Here is a 10,515-nt window from a genome sequence, read left to right on the forward strand (position 1 = left end):
GCTATTCACTCAAATCTGCATCGGGTCTCGCCGATGTAGAGGAGGCCGCACCGGACGCAATAGACGACTCCGGCAGACTCGCAGGTGAAGGACTGTCTGGGGCCCGGAATGGTGGTAAGGGGGGAGGTGTGGGGACGGGTGTAGCATTTGCGCTTGCAGGGATAAGTGCCAGGTGGGAGTTCTGTGGGGAGGGACATGTGGACCAGAACAATGCTGATTGTAGCCCTGTACCAGAGCCAAAAAGGATATGACCCAGGTAGGTCAGGTGACCTTAAGCCAATAGAATGAAGATGCATCATTTGAACTGATGAGGAACACTATAAGAGTCAGGAGCTTCAGATATGAGAGAGTGAATGCTCTCCAACCACCAGAGAGTAACCATTGTGGTTGTGGAGGACACCATGGACATGTGGGAATCTGAGGGGGACCACGAGGAATACCCGGCCAGCATAGACTCCTTTCCCAAGTAACACCTTTTCTCTTTCTTGACTGTTCAGAAAATCCTAGTGGTGTGCACACAGGTAGTTTGTTTGTGAACCCACATGTTTTTTAGTTGAGATTAGGTATTTGTCAGTAATTACAGATTCTCTCTCTGCCTCTCTCATCATTATATCCTTATAACATTGTCAATGATTTAGGCAATGGATTGATGGCTTTTTGGCCAAGTTTGCAGACTGTATGGAGATGGGTGGAGGGGCAGGTAGTGTTGAGGAATGAGGGAGGCTGCAGAAGGGCATAGACAGATTAGAAAGATGAGCAAAGAAGTAGCAGATGGATTACAGGGTTGAGAAATGGACGATCATACACTTCGGTAAAAGGAATAAAAGCATAAACTATTTTTTAAATGAAGAGAAAATTCAAGAATCCGAACTACAAAGGGATTCAGGAGTCCTCGTGTAGGATTCTGTAATGTGTAACTTACAGACTGAGTCGGTGGTGAGGAAGTCAAGTGAAATGTTCACATTCATTTCGAGAGGACGAGAATATCAAAATTAGAATGTAATGCTGAGGCACTGGTGAGGCCACACCTGGAGGATTATGAGCAGTTTTGTGCTGACTTTTCAAAAGATTCAAGAGAGGTTCATGTAAATGATTCCAGGAATGAAAGGCTTATCATATGAGGAGTATTTGATAGGTTCTTGATTAGTCAGCATGAGGAAGGTTACAGGGAGAAGGCAGTATGGGGTTGAGAGGAAACTGGATCAGCCACAATGAAATGGTAGAGCGGGCTTATGGGTCTAGTTCTGCTCCTTTGTCTTCTGGTCTTCAGCTCCATTTCTCAGCCCACTTCAGCTAATTAAGATTTCCCCTGTAATTTTTGCAGTTCCTGGTTTATGTTGATCCTTGACCTAGCAGTAGAGGGAACCACAGCAAAACAAGTCAGTGTGGGAATGGGGAGGAGAATTAAAATGTCTCATAAATGGGGGATCCAGAGAACCAGGACTGATGGAGTTGCCTTGTCTGAGCTTGCTCTCACTGACGTAGATCTGCCACACCCTCTGAGATTCTCCTGCATCTTGTTTGTCTCTCCAGATTCCAGAATCTGCTGTCTCCTGTAGTAACAGCTCAACACTTACCGATACAATTTGTACTTCAGAGATCCCTTGTTCAGGGAATTAAAATTAACTCTTAAACAGAACAAAAACAAAAATAAAAATGAAATAAAAATCTGGTGACAAAGAAAGTTACCAGAGGTCCAGATGTGAAAGCCATCTCGCGGGCAAGGTGAGAATTCTGGACCAAACTTGAACAATGAAGGATGCTCGACAGTTGTTGCAGGTCTTGAATGCTATCACCTCTTGTATCTTAAATCAAGTGACATGGGTGACTATAGGGCTTCATTTCCAGGTGAGCTCAATGCCTTCTATGCTTGCTTTGACCATCAAAATATGGAGGAACCATCACAAACTCCCACAGCCCTCAGTAGGCAGAAAAATGGTTCGGCACAGCCAAGAAGGGTCACGAGGCCTGCTTCTGTGCTGTAATGTTCTATGGTTCAATCTCTGAGGCTGATGTGCAAGCAGCCTTCAGGAGTGTGAAACCCCAAAAAGCATTCAGCTGAGATGGGGTACTGGCCAAGTACTAAATACCTGTGCTGATTAACTGGCTAAAGTGTTCACTCAGATCTTTAACCTCCCGCTTCGGCAGTCTGAGTTACCTACCTGCTTCAAGCAGACTTCACTTATACCAATGCTATGGTCCCAATGCAGATAGGTGGTTTGGCATGGACTAGATGGGCCAAAGGGCCTGTTTCTATGATGTACTTTTCTATACTAGTGCCCAAGAAGAAACTGGTAACCTGCCTCAAAATGACTATTGTGCAGTTGCACTTACTGTACATCCACAGTGATGAAATGTTTTCTGAGATTGGTGATGGAACATATCAACTCCTGCCTGAGAAACAACTTGGGTCACTCCAATTTGCCTATCAGAGCAAATGGTCCACAGCAGATGCAATCTTATTGGCTTGTCACTTAACCTTGGAACATCTGGACGGGAAAGATGCATACATCAGGATGCTCGTTACTGACTACAGCTCAGCATTAAATACCATCATCCCCTCAAAACTAAACAATCAAGGTTTTGGCCTCAGTGCATCCTTGTGCAATTGGATCCTCAATTTTCTCACTTGCAGACCCTCACATTGGGAACACCATCTTCTCCACAATCTCCATCAGCACAGCTGCACCATACTCTACTCACTTTACACCTTTGACTGTGTGGCTAAGCACTGCTCCAATGCCATATTCAAGTTTGCTGAGGACACCACTGTGGTCGGCCAATTCAAAGGTGATGATGAATCAACATATAGGAGGGTGATTGAAAATCTGGCTGAGTGGTGCCATAACAACAACCTCAGCAAGTCAAGGAGCTGAAGAGAAGGAGACCAGAGGTCCGTGAGCCAGCACTGAGGTCAGCAGAGCACTAGAGGTGGAGAGGGTCAGCAACTTTAGATTCCTTGGTGTTAGTATTTCAGAGGAACTGTCCTGGGTCCAACAGGTTAGTGTCATTACAAAGAAAGCACAGCAGTACCTCCACTTTCTTCGAAGTTTGCAAACATTTAGCCTGTCATCAAAAACATTGACAATCTTCTATGAATGTGTGGTGGACAGTACACCACAGCCTGATATGGAAACACCAATATCGTTGAATGGAAAAGCCTACAAAAAGTAGTGAATATAGCCCAGTCCATCATGAGTAAATCCATCCCAACTATTGAGCACATCTACACAGAGCATTGTTGCAGAAAAGCAGCATCTATCATCAGGATGCCCACCTACGAGGCCATGCTCTCTTCTCACTGCTACCATCAGGAAGAAGTTACAGGAGCCTCAGGACTCGCACCACCCAGTTCAGGGACGGCTATTACCTCTCAACCATCAGGCTCTTGAACCAAAGGGAATAACTTCACTCTACTTCACTTGCCCCATCATTGAAATGACCCCACAACCTATAGACTCAGTTTTAAAGACTCTTCATCTCATGTTCTCAATATTTATTGATTATTATTTATTACTTTATATGTTTGCGCAGCTTGTTTGATCGTGTCTTCCCTTCCGGAGAACACATGCTACACTAATTTTTCTAACTCGATCACCTCTTGCTACTTTTTTTTTTGTTTGAATGTCTCACTGTGCTTTAAACAGGTTGGTAGCCATCTCAGGTTCATTTTAAAAATACCTTGTTGCCACAGTTATGTTTTGTACCTTGAGAACATTAAACTAATTCAAAGGAAGACATGGGAATCATGGATGCAGGTTGAACTTCAAGTTTACTTCAGGCAAGGTGAGCGCTTATCACATGGTGACGTGTGCAATTTGCATATTTATACAAATAAACTGTAAAGAATTATTTAAACAAATAAGGATGTTTAATCAACTAAGGTGTATACACTCCACCTTAAATACACCCAACGACCTGGCATCCACAGCTGCCTGTCTATAAATTCCACAGATTCACTACCCCACTCTTCATCTCTGTTTTAAATAGAGGTACTTCTATTCTGAGGTTGTTCCTAAACTACCCCACTCTCAGAAACGTCCTCTCCACATCCACTCTATCTAGGCCTTTCAACACGTTTCAATGAAACCCACACCCCCCCTGCTGCCTCATTCTTCTAAATTCCAGCCAGAGCCATTAAATGCTCCTCAAACAATAAGCATTTCATTCCCGGGATCAGTTTCATGAACCTCCTTTGAACTCGCTCCAAATATCAGCACATCCTTTCTGAGATACGGGGTCCAAAACTGTTCACAGTACTCCGTGAGGCCTCACCAGAGCTTTATAAAGCCTCAGCATTACATCCTTGTTTTTATATTCTAGTTCTCTTGAAATACATGCTAACATGGCATTTGGCTTCCTCACCACAGACTCAACCTTCAAGTTAACCTTTAGGGAATCCTGCATGAGGACTCCCAAGTCCCTTTGCTCCTCGGATTTTTGAGCTTTCTTCCCATTTAGAAAATAGTCTGTTTTTATTACTTCTACCAAAGTGCATGACCGTACACTTCCCTACACTGTATTCCATCTACCACTTCTTTAGTCATTCCCCTAATCAAAGTCTTTCTGCAGCCTCTCTGCTTCCTCAACACCACTTGCTCTTCCACTTCATCCACAAACATGGCCACAAAGCCATTAATTCCATCACCCAAATCAGTGACAGAATGGTTAAAACAATTCCATCTGTGGAACCAATACCACACCACTATTCACATGGAGCTAATCAGAGAAGGGTCCCTTTATTCCCAACCTTTGCCTCCTGCCAATCTTCTATCCACGCTAGTATCTTTTCTGTAATATCATGGGCTCTTACCTGTTAAGCAGCCTCATGTGCGGCACCTTGTCAAAGGCCTTCTGAAAATCCAGTACACCACATCCACCTTTTCTCCTTCGTCTGTCCTGCCTGTTATTTCCTCAAAGAATTCCAACAGATTTTCCAGGCAAGATTTTCTCTGAAGGAAACCATGTTGACTTTGGCCTATTTTATCATATGCCTCCAAGTACCCTGAAACATCATCCTTAACAATTGACTCCAACATCTTCCCAACCACTGAGTTCAGGCTAACTCGCCTATAATTTTCATTCTTCTGCCTCCTTTCCTTCCTGAAGAAGGATTGCACTATTTCCAGTCTTCCAGAACTATGCCAGAATCTCTCGGTTCTTGAAAAATCATTAATGTTTCCGCAATCTCTTTCAGAACCCTGGGCTGTAGTCCATCTGGTCCAGTTGATTTACCTGCCTTCAGACCTTTCAGCTTCCCAAGCACCTTCTCCCTAGTAACAGCAACTACATTCACTTCTGCTCCCTGACAGTTTCAAACTTCCAGCATTCTGCTGGTGTCTTCCACAGAGAAGACTGATGTAAAATGCTCGTTTAGTTCATCCGACATTTCCTTCCCCCCCCATTACTGACAGTGTCATTTTCCAGCAGTCATAGAATCATAGTCATAGAAAGGTACAGCACTGAAACAGGCCCTTTGACCCATCCAGTCTATGCCAAACCATTATCTAATCTCCCCTTTCTTTTACTCTTTATATATCTGAAAAATGTTTGATATCCTCTTGAATATTATTGACAATAGGTGCAGAAGTAGACCATTCGGCCCTTCGAGCCTGCACCGCCATTTTGAAATCATGGCTGATCAATTCCTATCAATACCCGGTTCCTGCCTTGTCCCCATATCCCTTGATTCCCCTATCCATAAGATACCTATCTAGCTCCTTCTTGAAAGCATCCAGAGAATTGGCCTCCACTGCCTTCCGAGGCAGTGCATTCCACACCCCCACAACTCTCTGGGAGAAGAAGTTTTTCCTTAACTCTGTCCTAAATGACCTACCCCTTATTCTCAAACCATGCCCTCTGGTACTGGACTCTCCCAGCAACGGGAACATATTTCCTGCCTCTATCTTGTCCAATCTCTTAATAATCTTATATGTTTCAATCAGATCCCCTCTCAATCTCCTTAATTCCAGCATGTACAAGCCCAGTCTCTCTAACCTCTCTGCGTAAGACAGTCCAGACATCCCAGGAATTAACCTCGTGAATCTACGCTGCACTTCCTCTACAGCCAGGATGTCCTTCCTTAACCCTGGAGACCAAAACTGTACACAATACTCCAGATGTGGTCTCACCAGGGCTCTGTACAAATGCAAGAGGATTTCCTTGCTCTTGTACTCAATTCCCTTTGTAATAAAGGCCAACATTCCATTAGCCTTCTTCTCTGCCTGCTGCACTTGCTCATTCGCCTTCAGTGACTGATGAACAAGGACTCCGAGATCTCTTTGTATTACTCCCTTACCCAACTCTATACCGTTCAGATAATAATCTGCCTTCCTGTTCTTACTCCCAAAGTGGATAACCTCACACTTATTCACATTAAACGCCATCTGCCAAGTATCTGCCCACTCACTGAGCCTATCCAAGTCACCCTGAATTCTCCTAACATCCTCATCACATGTCACACTGCCACCCAGCTTAGTATCATCAGCAAATTTGCTGATGTTATTTTCTATGCCTTCATCCAAATCGTTAACGTAAATGGTAAACAGCTGTGATCCCAATACCGAGCCCTGTGGCACCCCACTAGTCACCACCTGCCATTCCGAGTAACACCCATTCACCGCTACCCTTTGCTTTCTGCCAACCAGTTTTCTATCCATGTCAATGCCTTCCCCCCGATGCCCTGAGCTTTGATTTTACCCACCAATCTTCTATGTGGGACCTTATCAAATGCCTTCTGAAAATCGAGGTACACTACATCCACTGGATCTCCCCCGTCTAACTTCCTGGTTACATCCTCGAAAAACTCCAACAGATTAGTCAAGCATGATTTACCCTTGGTAAATCCATGCTGGCTTGGCCCAATCCTATCACTGCTATCTAGATATGCCACTATTTCATCCTTAATAATGGACTCTAGCATCTTTTCCACCACCGATGTCAGGCTGACAGGTTGATAGTTCTCTGTTTTCTCCCTCCCTCCTTTCTTAAAAAGTGGGATAACATTAGCCATTCTCCAATCCTCAGGAATTGATCCTGAATCTAAGGAACATTGGAAAATGATTACCAATGCATCCACAATTTCCAGGGCCATCTTCTTTAGTACCCTAGGGTGCAGACCATCTGGACCTGGGGATTTGTCAGCCTTCAGTCCCATCAGTCTTCTCATCACCGTTTCCTTCCGAATGTCAATCTGTTTCATTTCCTATGTTACCCTATGTCCTTGGCCCATCCATACATTTGGGAGATTGCTTGTGTCTTCCTTAATGAAAACAGATCTAAAGTACATATTAAATTCTTCTGCCATTTCTCTGTTTCCCATAACAATTTCACCCAATTCATTCTTCAAGGGCCCAACATTGTTCTTAACTATCATCTTTCTCTTCACATACCTTATTATTGTTTAGCTTGCCTTCCATGTACACTAACTTCCCACTAATTTTTGTGCTTTATCTTTTGCTTTTATGTTGGCTTTGACTTCCCTTGCCTGAAGAATGCATTGTCTTCTTTGGGATATATCTATCCTGCACCTTCAGAATTACTCCCAGGAAACTGCAGCCATCTCACAGGCATTATACAAATTCTGTCTCTTGAAATTCAGCACAAGGCTGATTTTCCCAATCCACCTCAATGTTGAAATCCCCATGACTATTGAAATGAATTTTCTATCTTCCATTCTAATTTGTCACCCATATCCTGGCTACTGTTTGGAGGCCTGTATATAACTCCCACCAGGGTCTTTTTACCCTTGCAGCTCCTTAACTCTATCCCCAACAATTCCACGCCTTGTATGTCATCTTTCTAAGGATTTGATTTCATTTTTTTGTACCAACTGAGCCTGTTTGTCCTTTCAAAACAATGTGTATCCTTGAATGTTAAGCTGCCAACTGTAATCTTATTTCAACCATGACTGTGATGCCCACAATATATACCTGCCAATCTCTAGCTGCGCTACAAGATTATATATCTTATTCTATATATTTGCATGCAGTATAGCACCTTCAGTCCTTTATTCGTCACCCTTTCTAATTTTGTCCCGTTGCACAGCAACTCATCCCATTAATCTTCCATCCTCGGACTCACTTTACACCGCACGCTGTCGGAGAATGTGCTGCCAGGATAATCAAGGACACGACCCACCCAGCCAACACACTTTTTGTCCCTCTTCCCTCCGGGAGAAGGTTCAGGAGCATGAAGATTCATACGGCCAGATTTGGGAACAGCTTCTTTCCAACTGTGATGAGACTGCCGAATGGATCCTGACCCGGATCTGGGCCGTACCTTCCAAATGTCCAGACCTGACTTGCACTACCTTACTTTCCCTTTTCTATTTTCTAATTATGATTTATAATTTAAACTTTTATTATATTTACTTCGATTTGTACTCCAGGGAGCACAAAGCGCAGAATCAAGTATCGCTGTGATGATATGCACGCTCTAGTATCAATTATTTGGTGACAATAAACTGCAATTTTGTCCTATCATCTGCCTGTCTTTCCTGACAGTCTCATGACACACTGCGTCTACTTGTATACAGCCCTGCTTTTAATTCTGCTTGTAATACCACCCGTGGAAAAAGGCTACTCTCTCTAAACCCCTAGTATATCAACTTCTATCATGTCAATCCTCAGCTTCTGCCCTTCTTGAGAAAACAGCCCAGTCAAGTTGGTAAACCACTTCTTACAGCACATAAGCTGTAACCTGGTCTGCCTCTGCTGCACCCTCTGAAAGGTCTCCACATCCTTCCTGTAACCCGGTGACTGGAACTGCACACAGTACTCCAGGTAGGGCCTAACTAGAGTTTTATGCAGTTGCAACATGACTTCACAACTTCCAGGGAATTTACGAGAGGTAAAAATAACTAAACAAATAAAAATTGCAAAAGGTGTGTATTGATGTCAGTTTTTGTCAAGGGTTGATGTTACATAAATTCACAGTAAAGACTGGTGAATTCCAGTCTCCTGTAATGCATTTGGTGTACCATACATCCTGTGCCTCAGTACGGGAGATACTAATACTGATATACCAGCTTAATGCTTTTCCCAGCAGAGTTGTTGCCCTCACATTTTTCCCCATGATACCCAGCCTGCCACATCATAGCATGGAAGAAGGCTATTTGGCCCACCATATCCAACCAGTGGGCTCCCATCTGTATTAATCCCATCATGGTCCATACTTTTCCATGCCTCGGGATTCAAGTGTTTACCTAAACACTTCTTCAAAGCTGTCAGTGACTGTTTCCACCACTCTCCCCAGCAGCGTGTTCCAAGTACTCGTACTCTCTAGGTGGAAAAGGTCCCCCTCAGATCCCCTCTATATCTTTACTCCCTTCCCTGAAATTTGTCTCATCTAGTTTTATTTGCCTCTGACACGGGAAAATGTTTTCGGCAGATTATCCTGTCTATAGCCACGCGCACACGCAATCAGGATGAACTCGGCAGGCCAGGCAGCACCTATGGAGAAGAGTAAATAGTCGAATGTTTCGGGCCAAGACCCTTCATCAGGGCCCGTGTTTGTGTTTGTGACATTCTCCATAGCCTGCATTTTTTACACTTCAATTGCATCCTTAACCTCCTCAGCTCCAGGGAAAACAGACCTGGCTTCTCCAATACCTCCAGGCAACATCCTAGGGAACTTCCTCTGGAGCCCCTCCAGTGCAGTCAGTCACTTCCTTCCTGTAGTGAGGAGACCAGAACTGTACACAGTGCTGCACCTGTGGTCTGGCCAGTGAATGTTTGGAGCATAATTCCCCTGCTCATTGCACTCAGTGTCCATTCCTTATAAAATCATGAAGGATGTAGATAAGCAGGATGGTTCACAGTCCCTCCCCCAGGGTAGGGTACAGATTTAAGGTGAGAGGGGAAAGACTTAGTTGAAGAGGACTCGAGGAGCAGGCTTCCCACACAGAGTTGTACGTGGGTGAATGAGCTGCCAGAGGAAGTGGTAATGGGGAGGTAGGACTACAATATTGAAAAGACATTTGTATAGGGACATGAATAGGAATTTTTGAGGGATTTCAGAATCTGAATATTCAGGACATGGACCAAATGCTGGCAAATAGGAGTAATTCAGGCAGGCAACTGGGTCAAACCAGCTGGGCCAAAGAACCTGTTTGCCTCCTGTAACTCTTAGACACTTGGACAGTCATTAACAGCAGTTAGGAACCCCTGCTTTGGAATGATACAGACCAAATGCAGGCAGATGGAACTAGCTTGGTGGACAACAGAATCAGCATGGATGAATTGGCTGAAAGGCCTGTTTTTGTGGTGTATGAATATGAATCTCCACATACCTAGCCTGTCTGTATCTCGCCACATCCTGCAGAGGTGGTCAGAGAGTCCATCTGTGGACTTCAAGAATGAGTAGTCAGGAAACGCGCGCCAGCCCTCAATGAGGGGTCGAACAGTGGAGAGCTTCAACATTTTGGGAATTAACATCTCAAAAGATCTATCCTGGGCCCAAAAATTACAATGAAGGGATTTCTCACTAGGAGCTTGAGGAGATTTGGTATGTCCG

Source organism: Hemitrygon akajei, chromosome 1 (genome assembly GCF_048418815.1).
Source record: "Hemitrygon akajei chromosome 1, sHemAka1.3, whole genome shotgun sequence".
Taxonomy (NCBI): Eukaryota; Metazoa; Chordata; class Chondrichthyes; order Myliobatiformes; family Dasyatidae; genus Hemitrygon; species Hemitrygon akajei.